The sequence below is a fragment of the Protopterus annectens genome, chromosome 4.part0 (genome assembly GCF_019279795.1).
Source record: "Protopterus annectens isolate FY-2018-M chromosome 4.part0, PAN1.0, whole genome shotgun sequence".
NCBI lineage: Eukaryota > Metazoa > Chordata > Ceratodontiformes > Protopteridae > Protopterus > Protopterus annectens.
Window position 1 is genome coordinate 1959120841 of NC_056733.1, and position 24562 is coordinate 1959145402.

The following is a 24562-nucleotide window of genomic DNA, read 5'->3' on the forward strand; positions in this document are numbered from 1 at the left end:
ACATCACCCCTCCAGTATTTAATATAATCCACACTAATAGCACTAACAGCCACTGGGGATGCACAAGCCAATGCATTTCTTTGTGCCGGTCCCAAGCCCGGATAAATGGGGAGGGTTGCATCAGGAAGGGCATCCGGTGTAAAACCTCTGCCAAAAATTACTGATGCAGAAAACTTTTTATAATTACATACCAGATCGGTCGAGGCTCGGGTTAACAACGACCGCCACCAGTACTGTTAGCCAACAGGATGCTGGTGGAAATTTAGCTACTGTTGGCCGAAGAAGAAAAGGAGGGGGGAAGGCATGCCCGAAGGCAGGAAGAGAGGAGGAAGGTTAGGAGTGTAGTACTAAGGGCAGGAAATTTGAATGTTGGCAGTATGACTGGTATAGGGAGAGAGCTAGCTGATATGATGGAGAGAAGGAAGGTTGATATATTGTGCATGCAAGAGACCAGATGGAAGGGAAGTAAGGCCAGGTGTATAGGAGGCGGGTTCAAATTGTTCTATCATGGTGTGGATGGCAGGAGAAATGGGGTAGGGGTTATACTAAAGGAACAATATGCCAAGAGTGTTTTGGAGGTGAAGAGAGTGTCTGATAGAGTGATGTTTATGAAGCTTGAAATTGATGGTGTAATGATGAATATTGTTAGTGCATATGCTCCACAAGTTGGGTGTGCGATGGATGAGAAAGAAAAATTTTGGAGTGAGTTGGTTGAAGTGGTGGTGAGTGTACCTAAGGGTGAGAGACTAGTGATTGGAGCGGACTTCAATGGGCATGTTGGTGAAGTGAACAGAGGGGATGAGGAAGTGATGGGTAGGTATGGTGCTGAGGAGAGGAATGCAGAAGGTCAGATGATTGTGGATTTTGTGAAAAGGATGGACATGGCTGTGGTGAATACGTATTTTAAGAAGAGGGAGGAGCATAGGGCGATGTACAAGAGTGGAGGAAGATGCACACAGGTGGATTATATCCTATGTAGGAGGGCCAGTATGAAGGAGATTGGAGACTGTAAAGTGGTGACTGGGGAAAGTGTAGTTAAGCAGCATTTAATGGTGGTCTGCAGGATGATGTTGGTGATCAAGAAGCGGAGGATGAGTGTGAAAGCAGTGCCAAGGATTAAGTGGTGGAAGTTAAAAAAGGGTGATTGTGAAGTGGAGTTCAGGGAAGAGTTAAGACAGGCACTGGGAGGCAATGAAGAGTTACCAAATAGCTGGGTAACTACAGCAGAGCTAGTAAGGGAGACTGCTAGGAAGGTGCTTGGTGTGACATCTGGATAGAGGAAGGAGGGCAAGGAGACATGGTGGTGGAATGAGGAAGTACAGGAGAGTATACAGAGGAAGAGGCTGGTGAAGAAGAAGTGGGATTGTCAAAGAGATGAAGAAAGTAGACATGAGTATAAGGAGATGAGGCACATGGCAAAGAGAGAGGTGGCGAAGACTAAGGATAAGGCATATAGAGAGTTGTATGAGAGATTGGACACTAAAGAGGGAGAAAAGGACCTGTTGGCTAGACAGAGGGACAGAGCTGGAAAGATGTGCAGCAGGTAAGGGTGATAAAGGACAGTGAGGGAAATGTACTCACAAGTGAGGAGAGTGTGTTGAGTAGATGGAAAGAGTACTTTGAAGGGCTGATGAATGAAGAGAATGAGAGAGAGAAGGTTGGATGATGTGGGGATAGTGAATCAGGAAGTGAACCAGATTAGCAATGAAGAAGTAAGGACAGCTATGAAGATGATGAAGAATGGAAAGGCTGTTGGCCCAGATGACATACCAGTGGAAGCATGGAGGTGCTTAGGAGAAATGGCAGTGGAATTTTTTACCAGATTGTTTAATGAAATTTTGGAAAGGCAGAGGATGCCTGAGGAGTGGAGAAAAAGTGTTTTGGTACCCATCTTTAAGAATAAGGGTGATGTGCAGAGCTGCAGTAACTACAGAGGGATAAAATTGATCAGTCACAGCTTGAAGTTATGGGAAAGAGTAGTGGAAGCTAGGTTAAGAAGGGAGGTGATGATTATTGATCAGCAGTATGGTTTCATGCCAGGAAAGAGCACTACAGATGCAATATTTGCTCTGAGAGTGTTGTTGGAGAAATACAGAGAAGGTCAGAAGGAGTTGCATTGTGTCTTTGTGAACTTAGAGAAAGCATATGACAGGGTGCCTAGAGAGGAGTTATGGTATTGTATGAGGAAGTCGGGACTGGCAGAGAAGTATGTAAGAGTGGTACAGGATATGTACAAGGGTAGTGTGACATTGGTGAGGACTGTGGTGGGAGTGACAGATACGTTTAAGGTGGAGGTGGGATTACATCAAGGATCAGCTCTGAGCCCTTTCTTATTTGCAGTGGTGATGGACAGGTTGACAGATGAGATTAGACACGAGGCCCCGTGGACTATGATGTTTGCAGATGACATTGTGATATGTAGTGTGAGTAGGGACCAGGTTGAGGAGACCCTGGAGAGGTGGAGATATGCTTTAGAGAAGAGAGGAATGAAGGTCAGCAGGGCTAAAACAGAATATATGTATGTAAATGAGAGGGGGGATAGAGGAATGGTGAGGATGCAGGGAGTAGAGTTGGTAAAGTTGGATGAGTTTAAGTACTTGAGATCAACAGTTCAGAGTAATGGTGAGTGTGGAAGAGAGGTGAAGAAGAGAGTACAGGCAGGGTGGAATGGGTGGAGAAAAGTGTCAGGAGTGATTTGTGACAGACGGTTACCAATAAGAGTGAAAGGGAAGGTCTGCAATAGGGTACTGAGACCAGCTATGTTATATAGGTTGCAGACGGTAGCATTGTCGAAAACGCAGGAGTCAGAGCTGGATGTGGCAGAGTTAAAGATGTTAATATTTGCACTGGGTGTGACTAGGATTGACAGGATTAGGAATAAGTATATTAGAGGGTCAGCTAGGGTTGGACAGTTTGGAGACAAAGCAAGAGAGGTGAGATTGTGATGGTTTGGACATGTGCTGAGGAGGGATGCTGAGTATACTGGGAAAAGGATGCTAAGGATGGAGCTGCCAAGTAAGAGGAAAAGAGGAAGGCCTAAGGTGAGGTTTCTGGATGTGGTGAGAGAGGACATGCAGGCAGTTGGTGTGAAAGAGTATGACGCAGAGGACAGGAAGAAATGGAAACAGATGATCCACTGTGGCGACTCCTGACGGGAAGAGCCGAAAGAAGATAATGATGATGATGAGCATAAATAAGCATGCAGAAGATGTTTCAATTCTCTATAAAAATTGTTAAATATAACCCTACATAAACAAGACATTCCAAAATGTAATAATGCAGTTATCACTTTAGCAACACTAACAATTAGTAATAGAAAAATAATCTGTATGTCAGCTTTATACATCTCACCAGGTAGCAACAATACTGCAGAAAATATCCTTTATTGTATATCTGATAACCTCCAAAATTAGACCCTCATTCTAGGAGATACAAACATAGACTTGCAGCTTGTAAAGAGTATTAGCCAAACAAGATCCATACATTTAAATGACTTTACTCAATTAATTTCATTCCCAACTACAACAGACAAACATTCCTGCAAGCAGTCAACCTTAGACTGGGTGCTCAGCAATAAAACAGACAAAGTAATTGCAGTTGAATGCCTACCAGGCACAATAAGTGATCACCTGCCAACATATGCTGTTAAAAGCTGTAATAATAAGATCAAACAAATTATATACAACCAAGCATGTATTTTAACCAACTTAAACAAAGAAGACTGTATCTCAGTATAACTGGAATACATTAGAATGTATGCTTCTGATTCAGAACCACAAAATATTCAATCTCAGCTCCTAGTGGCTGAATCTGAAAGTGCTAAAAATACTAAATCAAGGAAATAGAAACTTTAAATAAACAATACCTTTGACATTTTATCTCATAAATCAAACCTTGCTCTAGAAAGATAAAAAATGACCTTGCACTTCTTATCACACAAACATATGCATAATTTATCCAACAAAGTTAAGATGCAATCAAAAATAAATAATATGTTAGAACTTAGGCATGAAGGGAAAAAAGAAAACATTACAGACATTGGGTGCATCCTTGATGCTGTTAGATATCACTATGCATCTCAAAATCATAATCTTAGTACATAGGTCGAAACTTCAAATCCAGACTTTGATTCTCTTTAAAATTAAGAAAATTACATCAAAATTAAAAGTTGGATAATGTAAACAAATTTATTATAAAGAAATTGTAGATTAAATAAAAAAAATAACAAATCTCCAGGTTTGGAAGGAATAATAACAAAAATCTATAAACTTTTTCCTCCTTCTGTCATATCTTTTTTCAAAAACTCTTATAGAGTTGCAATCTATAGAAAATATCCCACCATCCTGGAAATATTAATTAATTGATCCTATATTAAAAGAAAATAAAAATTTAAAATGTTGTTCTTCTTATCGACCTGTCTCACCTAAATAATAATTATAAGATTTTCATGTCTATTATAACTGATAGAATAAAAGAACCTTTAGCTCAAATAATTAACTCTGATCAAATGGGTTTTATATATCAAAGACAAACTCATGATAATATTACATGCATACAGACTCTAATAGATTTTTTGAATAGAAGAAATAAAGAAGATTTATTAATTAGTCTAGACATTTAAAAAGCCTTTGATTCATTAAATTGGAATTGTTTATTTAAAGTTCTAGAACATTCTGATTTTCCCAAAAGTTTCAATTCAGTTTTAAAGAATATTTATAAAAACAATATTGCTTATGTTAAAATTGGTCCCTTTACTTCAGAGTATATTCCTCTGATTAAAAGTACTAAACAGGTTGTCTGCTCTCTCCAGTTCTATTTGCCTTAGGCATTGAAGTTCTTGCTATCTTAATTTGAACTAACCCAAATATTAATTGCATGGATATTTTTAACCATTACTCATCTAAAATTATGTTTTTGCAGATGATATTTTATTTCTTCTTCTCCTTTCAGCTTTTCTCAGGTAGGAGTCTCCACAGCGGATCATCTGTCCACTCATGATCAGCAGTGAAGTTTTACAGTGTTGAGTTGCCAGCCAGGCACCCAACGTTCCACAGAAGGCACACACATTCACACACTCACACCTAGGGCCAATTTAGAATGTCCAATCCAACTACTGCATGTCTTTGGGATGTAGGAGGAAACCCACGTGACCACAGGGAGGACATGCAGACTCCACACAGAAGGCACCCCAGCCGAGAATAGAACCAGAGAACCTCTTGCTGTGAGGCAGCAACGCTAACCGCTGCACCACCGCAGCCACCCTGCAGATTATGGTTTATTAATATTCTCAAATTCAAGATCAAGTCTTGCTGAATTAGATTCTACAATAAAATTATCTATCTCTGTTCTTTGCTTCAATCAATCCAAATATAAATTTATAGTAATAAATAAAAAGAAAAAAATCATATTATTGGTAGTCAAATGTCCTCTCTTGATTATTTAGGTATTACTTTACTGACATCTATAGATGAAACAATATCTGTCAATTATGATAAAAATCATAAATACAATAACAAATCTTGATTCTCAATGAAGCAAGTTTATTTCATTTGAAGATAGACTTTTGTTAATAAAGATAATTATTTTACCCAAAATATAATATGTAATACAAGCCCTGGCTTTTTTCCAGATATACATCACATTAGTGAAATAAATATACAACTATTAAAATTTCTTTTGTTTCCTAACAAACCTAGAACAGCTCTTTTTCATCACAGACCATGGGATCTTGCAGGAGTCAATTTTCCAGATATCAGTTTTTATACTAAAGCATCAGTTTTTAAAAATTATATTAAATTGGGTTGACTCTCGTTGTAATTATATTAAATTGGGTTGACCCCCATGATAATTCTAACTTGGAAATTTTATATTTTACTCTCTTAAAAATAATAATTATATATTACATAATAACAATTCGACTATTTGAAATAATTTCTTTTGGCATCATTTATTTAATTTCATACAATACAATAATTCTCCTCTGTCAGATTCAAGATATTTAAGTAATAAACTAAAGATTTTTAAAAGTACAATTCTTTCTAATATAAGCATTAAAATTTGGTTTGAATCTATAATTTCCTTTAGCATCATGAGAAACTTGATTAATAAAACACATAGCCATAGTTTTGCTATTTGGGAAACTAAGAATTTTTTTGTTGGCAACATTGTTTTAAAGAAATAAAGGTTAAAGATATTCAGCTACTTACTATAGAATATGACTTGAACCCTCAGACTGGTTATTATTACAAAATGTGAAAACACATACACATGAATTATGTCAAGCACTTACTTATTCACAATTTGTTTCCTCCCACATCCCGAAGACATGCTGTAGGTGGATTGAACACTCTCAGTCAGCCCTAGGTGTGAGTTTGCACATATGTGTGCCTTCTGTGGAAGGCTGGGTGCCGGGCTGGCAACTCGCCACCCTAAAACTTGACTGCCAATTGTTCTGCGGACCATTGTTCCACTGTGGCGACCCCTAACTGGGATAAGTAGAAAGGAGATGATGATGACTTACTTATTCGCACTTTAAATAAAACATCAAATTAATACATGTTCTATGACATTATATATAACAAATAAAAATGATAACTAATTTAATTATTTATTTAACTTTTGTCTACTCAGATGGTCTGACTGGATAAGAGTGTCCAATTTCAGTGGCGGCCCAGGAGAAATGCTCCAGCAAAGTACATTTTTACTAATACATGTCTAGTATAACATAGAAAAAGTTTACTATACAGCTTATATGCCTCTACTTACAGTCTAGCAGAGATAAGTAAAACAATTTATATACACAGGAGATTGATCAACAAAACTACATACATGAGAGATGACATTAACACATAAAGTACAACTACAGTAGAGCATGTCTTAGATTTTCTTAAGCCTCTACAGTACATTTAGTATGTCATCTGACAGAATACAGTTTACAACTGTGAGGAAGACAAGGGGATATATATAAAGGAGAAGGAGGTTACAGGAGTTATAGAGTGGATAGACGTGTAGTTAGTCTTTAACTTAATTGAAACTTACTTTGAAACTTTATTTCAAAACTTTACAAGATATTTATAGAATACAAAAATGTAAATCTTAAATTTTGGAACCACATTACTTTGGGTCCGATCTCCTATTTTACTACTCAGAATAAATTTCAGATATTACACTCTGTTAAACATAGGTTCATAGGTTGGTACTAGGCTATCGGCCCTAGGGCCTATAGAAGTCTAGACATAACAATTCCCTGGCTATTTCTTCCCACAGTATTTACTTCCCTAGACCCCTGTCTAGCAGGGTGACTGACATAATCCCCGGGGTGAATTTCCTATCTCCCATCCAGTCATCAACGTTCCTTTTGAAGAGGGCCAAAGAAGTGCTCTGCTTGACATGTATGGGCAGTCTATTCCAGAGTCTGGGGAGTCTCTGGGTCAGGAACCTATCCCTCCAGCATATTTTGTTCATAGTGATGACAAGGTTTAGATCCCTGGAGCATGTGTTTTTGAGGGAGTGGGATTTCTTTAAGTGTAGCATGTCCAACAGCTCTGGGTCTGACATGGCCTTGTATGTTAAGCAGAGATAGCCTCTGAGTAGACGATATGCAACAGAGTATAGGTGGAGTATTTTTAGATGGTCAGCATAGGGCATCTGATCTCTTGATCTCACTACTGACACAAATATATTTAAATGGAAATGTTTAATAGAGCCTTTTTAACTCCAAATAAAATGGCTAAATTTTATGGAAATAATAAAATACATTTTTGGAAATGTTTGAAAGAATCTAATGCTGACTTGTCACATGCATTCTTTGACTGTTCCTCTTTGAACTTATTTTGGGGTAACATAGATGATTTTTGTAAGCTTTATTCTCTGATACTTTTTTATTATCTAAGTTTTTAATCTTATTTAAGGTAAATGATTGCCATGATTTAAACAAAATGCTAACTTTTTTCTCCTATGGGCAATGCTCACAGTTGCAAGGATATGTATTACTAAAAAATGGAGAACAACAACATCACCAGTCTTTGAAGACTTATTATCCTTCTTAAAAGAAACAGACATCCAAGAGACCAAATTAAGAGAACAAAAGATTCTACTAAGCCGCTTACTAATAATTTCTCTTATTAACTTTTATCAAGAGATTCTTGCCTCAGATGTTTAAAAAAGTAAATTAAAGATAGAAGAAATATGAAAAAGGAAGAAGGGAAAGACTGTTTTTTTAACAGTTTCAATTACTAAACGCAGACGTTTGTATATATTGTATATTTCCTATAGTTTGACTTTGTCTTCATTTATAAATCTATCTTTGACAAAGGAGGTACTAGCAGCACAGCTAGCTGAAATTTTGTAAATAATTATATGTCATGTGTGAATATCAACATGAATTATAAAGAAGTGTGGCAAAGGGAGGCACTGCCAGCACAGCTGTCTGGAATTTTGTAAATGGTTATGTGTCATTTGTGAATTTCAACATGATTCATATAAGATACTTGTGTTATAAAATTATTAGAACTGTATGCCAGGTGTATATCAAACTGCTGCAGAAGTGTGTGTTGAAAAGGATTTTGCCAAGTGCTTAAAATGTAACCACAGCATGCCCTACTGGAATAGAACAGAAATGTACATGCATTATTGTAACAGTTTAGGTGTATATATTTTAACAGTGGAAACTGGAATACAGAATGTTAACTTAAGAAAAATATCAGAAATTAAATTACTTTGGGCCACGCAATAAAAATATGTTAGCTTTCAGTTTCAGTGCAGCAGGAGGCATAATATCTGTACTAGAGATGTTTTCTGTATTGTCTTTAAGGGTGGAGGAATGCAAGTTGTTTTACAACTTCCACCATTTGCCAAAGATCAGAAGAAAAGCCCTTATCTGTGTATTTTTACAGGTGGATGCTAAATACTGCTAGCTTTCAGCAGTGGAAGATTACCTGGGATAGAGTCAGATGACAAGAAATTATGTCATCCTGCAATTTATCCCAACAGTAATATTTGAGATATTAGTTTAAGAACTCTCTGAGAGAGATACACTGTATTCTGTATTCTGTCTTTGACATGACAACATCAGCTAGAGGATCCATTCACCACACATTTGCCTTGCTCTGATTAAGTAAGTGTACAAGGGAATAGTATAATTCTCTTAGATATAGTCAGGAATATAGCAAAGCTTAGTGTAGATATTTTTATTTATTTGAGATTGTCCTGCAATGTTGTTTTAAATATTTTCTGTGATTTTGAACTCTGATATCACTGTAAATATATACAGTGTATTTTCTTGTTATTTTATTACTTATTATTAAATATATTTAAACCTTTCATTGTAGCTTATCTGTCTAGAGATATTTAAGTTCTGAGTGTACTTGCATATTTATTTGGTGACACTGTGTAGGCCACTCCTAATAGCCTTACTTTTGGCTAACCTACCATTTATATTGATAGTAGCATTACACAGTAAGAATGGATGCCCTTTATGTTAAGGGCTTTAAAGTAGCTGACAAGAAACTGGCTGGTTGTAGTGATAACTACCTTAAAGTCTGGGCAAAAGGGAGCATGGCTAGTAAACCTGTGCCAGCCTTTCCCTGGCCTGTTTGTGTATAAATTAAACCTCAACATGTGTGTATGTGTGTGTGTGTGTGTGTGTGTGTGTGTGTGTGTGTGTGTGTGTGTGTGTGTGTGTGTCAGCTACTTGGGCAGGGACATGAAGCATTGGATGCACAGAGAGGCCACTAGAGGTCTTGGCTTGGCCACTCAGCTGAGATCTGAACCCTACAGCTATGTCAGTGAGGAGTTTTACTGGGGATCTTGAGAAAGAGTAAGAAACTAGCCCCGAGCTAACTGGTCTCTGTGTGCTCTTAAGGGAAACTGCACTTGATGCAAAGAGCTGCATCTGGAAATGCTGTGTGTGTACCTGTCATCCTGCCAGTGTACATCCCCACTGTTGCCAATGGTAAAAATTGAGGCTCCTTCATTACTGGGGCATCACACTATTATTTTATCATTATCATTATCATTATCATTATAATGCTATTATAACTTAATATGTATGTATTGTTCTTGGAAAAAAACAATAAAGTTCCTTTGTGGATAAATATTTAAACCACTAAGAAACCTTGCTAAACTCCATACTAAACTAGATAAACAAACTTATTATAATAATCCAAGAAAGAATGTTCCCTAGTAGGCAAACAGTCCCCAATGTAAAATGTAGGCAAGACAGCAGAAAACAGCAACAGTAAACTGAAGCATGACTTGTATCACCATTCAGTAAAATAAAATCACATTTATTTTCAAGTAGGTAAGTGCTTTCATCACAAAATTTATCTTCATCAGACCATTTACAAGTAAATGTGCATAATCTGCCAAACATTTCCATTTTTACATAACACCTCCCCCAAATTAAATTCAAATGTTTGTTGTAGCAAATCAACTCAGCACAAAATGCCCCTAGTTACTTGACATCATAAACAGATAAAAACAGCAACAAATTAACTATTTAGTTGCTCATACATAAATAAAATCAACATTATAATACTCAGAATTCATCACATAATAAAACTGTATGCAAACTTCACTTTAAAATATATGCATATCTTATCCTTAGCAGCATAGATTGTATTGTGCATCTATAGATCAACTAACTATCTAGTTGCTTTTGTTATATATAGATCATCTCACAATAATAAATTTATATCATCGTGACATAACATTTCCTACTTGATATAACTGATTATATGGTCAAGCACTTGCTTGACTCCAGAACCCAAATCATTCAAGTCAGTACATCATTACTTACGCATTCATGGATTAAGTCATAGTGCACACATTTAAATATCCCTCCAAGTCTATCCTGTGGTGTAGCTAGGTCCTTTCAAATGAAAGATATAATACCATCAAACATATTATAACATAGTTGTTCAGCTTACAACCCTTGTATGCTGTCAAAGATTAATCACAAAGTGATTTCTATTGTGTGTTGCTCAAATAAACAGTTTACTGTACCTTCTTAAACATAGATGAATGATGAGCCTATTTATCTGTATAGCCATACTAAGTTCCAGAATGAGGTTAAATATGTACTTATCCAGTTTGGTTTTGCAATAAACCTCCTTTTTTAGTGTGGATGCTGTTAAGCACTCACTCTACTATTTACTTCACAAAAGCACTCCTAATCGTGACACCATCACGCCATGCTTCCGTTCCTTAAAAACATAGTCGTCTGAATAGTTCACTGTTTGGCTACTTGCAAAGTGCATTTCCTATAACATGAAGACTATGTTGCATTAGATTTACCTAGTACTAAGCCCTCCTGTATATGTATATACTTTAAAGAATATTTTCACAAACATTATCAGTTCCATTATACATTCAGCATATATGGTATTATATAGAATCAATAAAACTCTTCATAATATGCATATATAAGTATATTATTCTACATACATCAAGTTGCTACTAATAGTGACATCAATCTACATCTTCAAATGAATTTCATCTACCAGAATCAGATACTTATATAAAAAGTAGTAGAGAATGACAGATCATAGACAATAAATGCAATTCTAAAAACTAAACTGCACTTTATATGGAAATATTTATAGCTAGCCAAAAAATAATTTACCATTTGAGCTACATATACTAAGCTGTAAGACATGTTCTAAATATATGTGGTATCATGATCGATACCATGGCCCATCTGTTGTTATATATAAACTATACCGTGCACGTCATAGTATATAGCCATATATAGTTAAAGAATTTATATATATATATATATATATATATATATATATATATATATATATATATATATAAATATATAATATACATGCACTTCTAGCCCAAGCTATACACATATATATATATATATATATATATATATATATATATATATATATATATAGGGTTCCTATTATGAGATCGAAAACCCATTTACATGAATACAAATACGGTGACCCATATTGCGAGAAGTGCAGGAACCTTGAATGTCCAAAACCGAGAAGTCCGGAATGTTGATTTGTTTTGTTTGGTCTGTCTGTGGTAGAGCTCCTTAAGGTAAGTGTGCGATAGATAAGACTTTAGGGTTAGGATTTGGGTTAAGGTAAGTGCATAGATAGGTAATGTATGTAAGATTTAGTGTAGTGATAGATATATGTTTTTTTTTAAGTGTATGTATGTGGATTATTTATTTTGTGTGGGTGTATGTCTGTAGGGGAAGTGTGCGGTAGTTGCAGACCTTAGGGTTAGGCAGAGGTTAAGGATAGTGCATAGATAGTTGTGTATGTGGGGTTTAGTGTAGTGTTGGAAGTAAGGTTTTGTTAAATGTATGTATGTGGATTATTTATTTTGTTTGGGTGTATGTCAGTAGGGGAAGTGTGTGGTAGTTACGGACCTTAGGGTTAGCGAGGAGTTTAGGATAGTGCATAGTTAGTTGTGTATTTGGGGGATTAGTGTAGGGTTAAAGTAGGGTTTTGGTGCTTTACTTTAGGTTAGAAGTAGGGTTTGGTTAGTGTATGTATGTGGTTTATTTATTTTGTTTGGGTAGGTACTATTTAGCGGATGGTGGGGTTGGCTGACTATGATAGTTCGATATTTTATATTTCGAGGTTTAGTGCATTTGGGGTTTCGCGGTTCGTGGTATAGAGGTCAATGTTTAGGTATTCGCATAAAGGGTTTTTCGATCTCGTAATATAGACCATTTATATATATATATATATATATATATATATATATATATATATATATATATATATAAGTGCACTTCTAGCCCAAGCAATATAAAATAGCCTTAACATACATAACCAATTATTAATTCCTGTTGCGTGCATGTTTATATAAAACTGGCCATATAGTTGCATAAACAGATTCACTTATATGCATACTTCTACACATATTACTAAATATTCCTTGGTCTGGCTAAAATATAGGACCAATTTCATGTTAGTATACTGTAGTTTAGAAGTAAATGAATAATATTCTTCCTATACTACATAATGTCTATGTGTAGATTACTATTTGCGAGGTAACCCCCTCGCTTCCAATACACTCCTCATAGATATCTGACCATTAAGGCCCAGCCTTTTTTAAGCTCTAAGTTTTAAAATCCATCTAAGTTCATTCTTATCTGTAATATTTATAATATTCCCCAGCCTATTTCCAGGACTAACCTGTTCTAGGCCTATAAATTTGAAATTATGGTTTACAATACTCATTTCATTATATCTGGACAATGCACTAAAGGAGTCCCTATTCTTTATACTATTGGTATGTTCCCTCATATGCTCCTTGAGTGTTCTATTAGTTTTTCCCACATAGAAATTTAAGCAGCAGTCACATTGTGCCAAGTATATTATACTCCTACTATTACAATCCATCAGGTTATACACTTTACATACTACTTGTGTTTCAGGATGTACAAACTGATTAGTCTGTTTAATAAATTGGCACATGTTGCAGTGACCGCACTTCCTAGTTCCTGTCATTGTCAAACCAGATGTATTTATTATTTCTTTCAGATAACACAGCATCCTTTTAAGATTTTTTCTATTCTTAAAACAGAAGTTGGGTTCTTCCCCCGTCACTGCTTTAATTTTATTACCAGTCATTAGCAGTGGCCAATGTTTATAGAAAACATTTTTAAATCTATTAATGTCACTGGTGTATGGTATCATGACTTTAACCAAATTCACTTTATTATCCATTGCTGTTACATTTTTCATTTGTAAAGCTATATTGGGACTTTCAGAAAAATAAGGTTTAGCTCTACTGTCTCTCATTCTTCTAACTTCTTGTAAAACTATTTCTACTACTGTATCTTGGTATCCCCTTTTATATAAATTTTTCTCTAGTTGAAAAAGACCTTCAGTAATCACATTGTCTTCATTACTCAAACGTGATACACACATTCCCTCTCCTTTAACTATATTCTTAAATGTTTTCCATGGGTGCATGCTAGACCTGTGCAAAAGTGTGTTAGTATAACAGTCTTTGCGATATATCATAGTCCCAAATAACCCTTGTACATGTATTAAAAGAAAATCATCTAGGAATGCTATCCCCTTTGTAGAATATTTCTGTTGAAACTTCAAAAATTTGTTGTATTTTATATTATATCTACAAAAGTTATAAGTAGTGAGAGGGGACCTACCTATACAAGAAAAATATCATCCACAAAAAGACGATAGAAACTCACATGTTTCTTGTATACCTCGAGTGGAAACATACATTCCATCTCTCACTGTGCCATAACTTAATTGGCGTAGCTATTGGCACAACAAGTGCCCATAGCTACGCCTTCTCATTGGAGATAGTATGTACCACCAAAGACAAATACATTATTCTTAAGTACTATATCCATAAACATACATGTAGTATCTATCAACATTTTATTACATCCAACTTTCATTGTAAGAAAATTTCTTAATAGGTGTATGCCTTTCTCATTAGGAATTGAGGTGAATAAGGATGCCACATCAAGTGTTACTAAATACATGTTCTCACTATTATATAATATATGATTGAATATAAAGAGGCTTTCCAGGAAATGTTTTGAATCTTTTAGCACAATTTCTACTTCATTCAAAACTGGTCTCACCTGCCTTTCAACAAAGATAGAGTATGGTTCTGTTAGTCATCCTTTGCCTGCTACAATTGGTCTAAAGGGTGGCCTAACTTTATTTTTATGTATTTTAGGCTGTCCTTGAAATGATGGAATCAAGGAATGTTCTACTGTAAGGATCTGAACCAGTTCTACTGACAAATAGTATCTAAGCATACTGTCATTAACATTAATCCTCATCAATTGTTGCATTGTATGCATTTCCACAGGGGTAATGATTTTGTATATCTTCGTATCAGGCAGCATATGATGTAATGAATTAAAATGAAACTCCCTATCCATCACTACTGTCATACCTCCCTTGTCAGCAGGTCTAATAACCAGAGATGTATCTGTTTGGAGATGTTTCAGTGCTACCTTCTCAACATCTCCAACATAATAGGTATGTAAATGTAACTAAACAAGAGAAGGTAGCACTGAAACATCTCCAACATAACAGGCATGTAAATGTAACTAAACAAGAGAAGGTAGCACTGAAACATCTCCAACATAACAGGTATGTAAATCTAACTAAACAAGAGACGGCAGCACTGAAACATCTCCAGCATAACAGGTGTGTAAATCTAACTAAACAAGTGAAGGTAGCACTGAAACACCTCCAACATAACAGTTATGTAAATGTAACTAAACAAGAGAAGGTAGCACTGAAACATCTCCAACATAACAGGTATGTAAATCTAACTAAACAAGAGAAGGTAGCACTGAACCATCTCCAGCATAACAGGTGTGTAAATCTAACTAAACAAGAGAAGGTAGCACTGAAACATCTCCAACATAACAGGTATGTAAATGTAACTAAACAAGAGAAGGTAGCACTGAAACATCTTCAACATAACAGGAATGCAAATCTAACTAAACAAAAGAAGGTAGCACTGAAACATCTCCAACATAACAGGAATGCAAATCTAACTAAACAAGAGAAGGTAGCACTGAAACATCTGCAACATAACAGGTATGTAAATCTAACTAAACAAGAGAAGGTAGCGCTGAAACATCTCCAACATAACAGGAACATAAATGTAACTAAACAAGAGAAGGTAGCACTGAAACATCTCCATCATAACAGGTATGTAAATGTAACTAAACAAGAGAAGGTAGCACTGAACATCTCCAACATAACAGGTATGTAAATGTAACTAAACAAGAGAAGGTAGCACTGAAACATCTCCAACATAACAGGTACGTAAATGTAACTAAACAAGAGAAGGTAGCACTGAAACATCTCCAACATAACAGGCATGTAAATGTAACTAAACAAGAGAAGGTAGCACTGAAACATCTCCAACATAACAGGTATGTAAATGTAACTAAACAAGAGAAGGTAACACTGAAACATCTCCAGCATAACAGGTATGTAAATGTAACTAAACAAGAGAAGGTAGCACTGAATCATCTCCAACATAACAGGTATGTAAATATAACTAAACAAGAGAAGGAAGTACTGAACCATCTCCGACATAACAGGAATGCATATCTAACTAAACAAGAGAAGGTAGCACTGAAACATCTCCAACATAACAGGTATGTAAATCTAATTAAACAAGAGAAGGTAGCACGGAAACATCTCCAGCATAACAGGTATGTAAATCTAACTAAACAAGAAAAGGTAGCACTGAAACATCTCCAACATAACAGGAATGTAAATGTAACTAAACAAGAGAAGGTAGCACTGAAACATCTCCAACATAACAGGTGTGTAAATCTAATTAAAGAAGAGAAGGTAGCACTGAAACATCTCCAGCATAATAGGTATGTAAATGTAACTGAACAAGAGAAGGTAGCACTGAATCATCTCCAACATAACAGGTATGCAAATCTAACTAAAAAAGAGAAGGAAGCACTGAAATATCTCCAGCATAACAGGTATGTAAATGTAATTAAACAAGAGAAGGTAGCACTGAAACATCTCCAACATAAAAGGTATGTAATTCTAACTAAACAAGAGAAGGTAGCACTGAAACATCTCCAACATAACAGGTAAGTAAATCTAACTAAACAAGATAAGGTAGCACTGAAACATCTCCAAAATAACAGGCATGTAAATCTAACTAAACAAGAGAAGGTAGCATTGAAACATCTCCAACATAACAGGTGTGTAAATCTAACTAAACAAGAGAAGGTAGCACTGAAACAACTCCAACATAACAAGTATGTAAATCTAACTAAACAAGAGAAGGTAGCACTGAAACATCTCCAACATAACAGGTGTGTAAATCTAATTAAACAAGAGAAGGTAGTAAGGTAACACTGAAACATCTCCAGCATAACAGGTATGTAAATGTAACTAAACAAGAGAAGGTAGCACTGAATCATCTCCAACATAACAGGTATGTAAATATAACTAAACAAGAGAAGGTAGCACTGAAACATCTCTGACATAACAGGAATGCATATCTAACTAAACAAGAGAAGGTGGCACTGAAACATCTCCAACATAACAGGTATGTAAATCTAACTAAACAACAGAAGGTAGCACTGAAACATCTCCAACATAAAAGGTATGTAAATCTAATTAAACAAGAGAAGGTAGCACTGAAACATCTCCAGCATAACAGGTATGTAAATCTAACTAAACAAGAGAAGGTAGCACTGAAACATCTCCAACATAACAGGAATGTAAATGTAACTAAACAAGAGAAGGTAGCCCTGAATCATCTCCAACATAACAGGTATGCAAATCTAACTAAACAAGAGAAGGAAGCACTGAAACATCTCCAGCATAACAGGTATGTAAATGTAATTAAACAAGAGAAGGTAGCACAGAAACATCTCCAACATAACAGGTGTGTAAATCTAACTAAACAAGAGAAGGTAGCACTGAAACCTCTCCAACATAACAGCTATGTAAATGTAACTAAACAAGAGAAGGTAGCACTGAAACATCTCCAGCATAAAAGGTATGTAATTGTAACTACACAAGAGAAGGTAACACTGAATCATCGCCAACATAACAGGTATGTAAATCTAACTAAACAAGAGAAGGTAGCACTGAAACATCTCCAACATAACAGGTATGCAAATCTAACTAAACAAGAGAAGGAAGCACTGAAACATCTCCAGAATAACAGGTATATAAATGTAACTAAACAAGGGAAGGTAGCACTGAAACATCTCCAACATAACAGGTATGTAAATGTAACTAAAGAAGAGAAGTTAGCACTGAAACATCTCCAACATAACAGGTGTGTAAATCTAACTAAACAAGAGAAGGTAGCACTGAAACATCTCCAACATAACAGGTATACAAATCTAACTAAACAAGAGAAGGAAGCACTGAAACATCTCCAACATAACAGGTATGTAAATCTAACTAATCAAGATAAGGTAGCACTGAAACATCTCCAACATACCATGTATGTAAATCTAACTAAACAAGAGAAGGTAGCACAGAAACATCTCCAACATAACAGGTATGTAAATGTAACTAAACAAGAGAAGGTAGCACTGATACATCTCCAAAAAAACAGGTATGTAAATCTAAATAAACAAGAGAAGGGAGCACTGAAACATCTACAACATAACAGGTGTGTAAATCTAATTAAACAATAGAACGTAGCACTGAAACATCTCCAACATAACAGGTATGCAAATCTAACTAAACAAGAGAAGGAAGCACTGAAACATCTCCAACATAACAGGTATGTAAATCTAACTAATCAAGATAAGGTAGCACTGAAACATCTCCAAAATACCATGTATGTAAATCTAACTAAACAAGAGAAGGTAGCACAGAAACATCTCCAACATAACAGGTATGTAAATGTAACTAAACAAGAGAAGGTAGCACTGATACATCTCCAAAATAACAGGTATGTAAATCTAACTAAACATGAGAAGGTAGCACTGAAACATCTCCAACATACCATGTATGTAAATCTAACTAAACAAGAGAAGGTAGCACAGAAACATCTCCAACATAACAGGTATGTAAACGTAACTAAACAAGAGAAGGTAGCACTGATACATCTCCAAAATAACAGGTATGTAAATCTAACTAAACAAGAGAAGGGAGCATTGAAACATCTCCAACATAACAGGTGTGTAAATCTAATTAAACAATAGAAGGTAGCACAGAAACATCTCCAACATAACAGGTATGTAAATGTAACTAAACAAGAGTAGGTAGCACTGAAACATCTCCAACATAACAAGTATGTAAATCTAACTAAGCAAGAGAAGGTAGCACTGAAACATCTCCAACATAACAGTTGTGTAAATCTAATTAAACAAGAGCAGGTAGCACTGAATCATCTCCAACATAACAGGTATATAAATCTAGCTAAACAAGAGAAGGTAGCACTGAAACATCTCCAACATAACAGGAATGCATATCTAACTAAACAAGAGAAGGTAGCACTGAAACATCCCCAACATAACAGGTATGTAAATCTAATTAAACAAGAGAAGGAAGCACTGAAACATCTCCAACATAACGGGCATGTAAATCTAACTAAACAAGAGAAGGTAGCACTGAAACATCTCCAACATAACAGGTATGTAAATCTATCTAAACAAGAGAAGGAAGCACTGAAACATCTCCAACATAACAGGCATGTAAATGTAACTAAACAAGAGAAGGTAGCACTGAAACATCTCCTACATAACAGGTATGTAAATCTAACTAAACAAGAGAAGGTAGCACTGAAACATCTCCAACATAACAGGTGTGTAAATCTAACTAAACAAGAGAAGGTGGCACTGAAACATCTCCAACATAACAGGAATGTAAATGTAACTAAACAAGATAAGGTAGCACTGAAACATCTCCAAAATAACAGGCATGTAAATCTAACTATACAAGAGAAGGTAGCACTGAAACATCTCCAACATAACAGGAATGTAAATGTAACTAAACAAGAGAAGGTAGCACTGAAACATCTCCAACATAACAGGTATGTAAATCTAACTAAACAAGAGAAGGTAGCACTGAAACATCTCCAACATAACAGGTATGTAAATCTAACTAAACAAGAGAAGGTAGCACAGAAATATCTCCAACATAACAGGAATGTAAATGTAACTAAACAAGAGAAGGTAGCACTGAAACATCACCAAACAGACACATCTCTGGGTTTTAGACCTGCTGATAAGGGAGGTATGACAGTTTGACAGGTATGATGGATAGGGAGTTCTATTTTAATTCATTACATCATATGCTGCCTGATACGAAGATATACAAAATCATTACCCCTGTGGAAATGCATACAATGCAACAATTGATGAGGATTAATGTTAATGACAGTATGCTTAGATACTATTTGTCAGTAGAACTGGTTCAGATCCTTACAGTAGAACATTCCTTGATTCCATCATTTCAAGGACAGCCTAAAATACATAAAAATAAAGTTAGGCCACCCTTTAGACCAATTGTAGCAGGCAAAGGATGACTAACAGAACCATACTCTATCTTTGTTGAAAGGCAGGTGAGACCAGTTTTGAATGAAGTAGAAATTGTGCTAAAAGATTCAAAACATTTCCTGGAAAGCCTCTTTATATTCAATCATATATTATATAATAGTGAGAACATGTATTTAGTAACACTTGATGTGGCATCCTTATTCACCTCAATTCCTAATGAGGAAGGTGTACACCTATTAATAAATGTTCATACAATGAAAAGTGGATATAATAAAATATTGATAGATACTACATGTAGGTTTATGGATATAGTACTTAAGAACAATGTATTTGTCTTTGATGGTGCATACTATCTCCAACGAGAAGGTGTAGCTATGGGCACTTGTTGTGCCAATAGCTACACCAATGCAGTTATGGCACAGTGGGAGATGGAATGCATTTTTCCACTCGAGCTATACAAGGAATATGTGAGTTTCTATCAGCGTTTTGTGGATGATATTTTTCTTGTATGGTTGGGTCTCTCACTACTTATAACATTTGTAGAAGTAATAGAAAATGCAAAAAGTTTTTGAAGTTTGAAATGAAATATTCTACAAAGGAGATAGCATTCCTAGATGTTTTTGTTTCAATAAATGCACAAGGGTTATTTGAGACTAGGATATATCGCAAAGAATGTTATACTAACACACTTTTGCGCAGGTCTAGCATGCACTCAAGGAAAATATTTAAGAATATAGTGAAAGGACAGGGGATGCATGTATCACATTTGAGTAATCAAGACAACGTGTTTACTGAATGTCTTGTTCAACTAGCAAAAAAATTATATAAAAGGGGATATCAAGACACAGAGGTAATACTAGTTTTACAAGAAGTTAGAACAATGAGAGACAGTAGAGCTAAACCTTATTTTTCTGAAAGTCCCAATATAGGTTTACAAGTGGTGAATGTAACAGCAATGCATAATAAAGTGAATTTGGTTAAAGGCACGATACCATACACTGGTGACATTAATAGAGTTAAGAATGTGTTCTATAAACATTGGCCATTGCTAATGACTGATAATAAAATTAAAGCAGTGGTGGGGGAAGAACCCAACTTCTGTTTTAAGAGCAGAAAAAATCTTAAAATGATGCTGTGTTATCTGAAATAAATAATAAATACATCTGGTTTGACAATAACAGGAACTAGGAAGTGGGGTCACTGCAACATGTGCCGATTTATTAAACATACTAATCAGTTTGTACATCCTGAAACACAAGTAGTATATAAAGTGTATAACCTGATGGATTGTAACAGTAGGAATATAATATACTTGGCACAATGTGACTGCTGCTTACGATTCTATGTGGGCAAAACTAATAGAACACTCAAGGAGCGTATGAGGGAACATACCAATAGTATAAAGACTAGGGACTCCTTTAGTGCATTGTCCAAATATAATGAAATGAGTATTGTAAACCACAATTTCAAATTTATAGGCATAGAACAGGTTAGTCCTGTAAATAGGATGGGGAATATTATAAATCTTACAGAAAAGAATGAATTTAGATGGATTTTAAAACTTAGAGCTGAAAAAGTGCTGGGCCTTAATGGGAATATATCTATGAGGAGGGTATTGGAAGTGAGGGGGTTATCTTGCAAATAATGACATACACATAGACATTATGTAGTATAGGAAAAATATTATTTATTTACTTTCTAAACTACAGTATACTAACATGAAATTGGTCCTACATTTTAGCCAGACCAAGGAATATTTAATAATATGTGTAAAGTATGCATTTAAGTGAATCTGTTTATGCACCTATTTGGTCAGTTTTATATGAACATGCACGCAACAGGTATTAATGGTTGGTTATGTATGTTAAGGCTATTTTATATAGCTTGGGCTAGAAGTGCATGTACATATATATATGTATATATATATATATATATATATATATATATATATATATATATATATATATATATATATATAGATATATATATATATATATATATATATATATATGTATATACACGTGCACTTCTAGCCCAAGCTATATATATATATATATATATATATATATATATATATATATAAACAATTCTTTAATTATATGTGGCTATATACTATGATATGCACACTATAGTTTATATATAACAACAGATGGGCCATGGTATTGATCATGATACCATATATATATTTAGAACATGTCTTATAGCTTAGTATATGTAGCTCAAATGATAAACGATTTTTTGGCTAGCTATAAATATTTCCATATGAAGTTCAGTTTAGCTTTTAGAATTGCATTTGTCAATGATCTGCCATTCTCTACTAATATTTATATAAGTGTCTGTTAGATGAAATTAGTTTGAAGATGTAGATTGATGTGAATATTAGTAGCAATTTGATGGATGTACAATAATATACTTATATGGGCATATTATGAAGAGTTTATTGATTTTATATAATACCATTTATGCCGAATGTATAATGGAACTGATCATTTAAAGCATACATATATATATATATATATATATATATATATATATATATATATATATATATATATATATATATATATATTTATATGTACTGGAGAACTTAGTACTACGTAAATTTGATGCAACATAGTCTTCATGTTATACGAAATCCACTTTGCAAGTAGTTGAACAGAGAACTATTCAGATGGCTATCTTTTTAAGGAACGGAAGCATGGAGTGATGATGTCACGATTAGGAGTGTTTTTGTGAAGTAATTAGCAGAGTGAGTGCTTAAAAACATTCATGCTAAAAAAGGGGGTTTATTGCAAAAGTAAACCGGATAAGTGCATATTTAACTGCATTCTGGAACTTAGTATGGATATATAGATAGATAGCCTTGTCATTCATCTATGTTTAAGAAGGTACAGTAAACTGTTTATTTGAATGACGCACAATAGAAATCACTTCATGACTGATGTTTGACAGCATACAAGGGTTGTAAGCTGAACGACTATGTTATAATATGTTTGATGGTATTATATCTTTCATTTGAAAGGACCTAGCTACATCACAGGATAGACTTGGAGGGATATTTAAATGTGTGCAATATGACTTGTTCCATGAATGTGTAAGTAATGATGTACTGACTTGAAGGATTTGGTTTCCGGAGTGGAGTTTTATGTTTGACCATATAATCAGTTATATCAAGTAGGAAATGTTATGTCATGATGATATAAATTTATTATTATGGGATGATCTATATATAACAAAAGCAACTAGATAGTTCATCTATAGATGCACAATACAATCTACGCTGCTAAGGATGAGATATGCATATATTTTAAAGTGTAGCTTGTACTTGTAAATGGTCTGATGAAGTCACATTTTGTGGTGAAAGCGCTTACCTACTTGAAAATAAATTTGATTTTATTTTACTGAATGGTGATACAAGTCATGCTTCAGTTTACAATTGCTGTTTTCTGCTGTCTTGCCTAAACATATTATAATTGCCTTCAACACAGACATCAAAAAAATACCAAATGTTTTTGGTCAACCCTAAATAGATTACTGTAACCACAGACAAACTACCACTTTTTCCCCAACTATGAGTAACTGCACTGAATCAATCCCCCCTAGTTCATTAACTACTTTATACAGACCTTTGGGGTCTGAATGGAGAGATGATAAGTAAGCAAGCAAGGGGTAGTATTGCTGAAATTTAATTCATTCTCAAGTCTTGGTATTTAACTTCATGAGGTAGACCCTGTATTCACAAAATCTCACCAATATGACACTGATATAGACTGTATTTATATAGAATATATCATAGACAGAAGTAGGTTGAAAATTAAAAAAGAGTCCTGGGTGCACAAGACCCAGGATAAAAAAGTATCCAATCCTAGTAGGCACACTGGTGCCAGGACTGGAAAAGATGACAGTATACAATCCTCAAAATACAAAAACATTCATACAATGGGGCCATGCTAGGCTCAGAAAGAGTATGGCCCCACTGTTGTAGAAGGAAGTAGTAATCCACAAAAATCACAAAAACTAATAGACCAAAGAAGAACTATAAAGACGATAAAATGGACTATTGAGGATAAGAAAGAAATTATGTATTGTTACTGTTATGCAAAAAGCCCAAAATTTCAAGACACAAGATATACAAAATTATTAAGAGAGAAATTAGAGGAAAAAAAATACTTCCACAAGAAAACTGTCAGAAGCTTCAAATAAAAAAAAATGTATTCGTTAATACAACAGATTTGTGAAAAAACAGTATATAGATCAAGAAACTTTGATCTGTTTGGAAAAAGAAGCATCTGAGGAAGTAGGAAAATATAAAGAACAAATCCTAGAGATTTTTGAAAAGTATAAAAAAGAAATATGGGCATGAGAAAAAAGAGATTTGATATGGTGCAATTTTTATGCAAAGGAGAAAGCCAAATTAATCAATATAAAGAAGGCAGCCCCAACGATATTGAACCAGAAATACAGGTAAAGGCATCCAGATATGAAACATTTCACAGTAAAAATAATAATATCACAAAGAGGAAATGTAGAAAGAAGATTAATAAAGTAGATGTTAAAAAAAATAGAATCTGAAGCTTTGGAGTG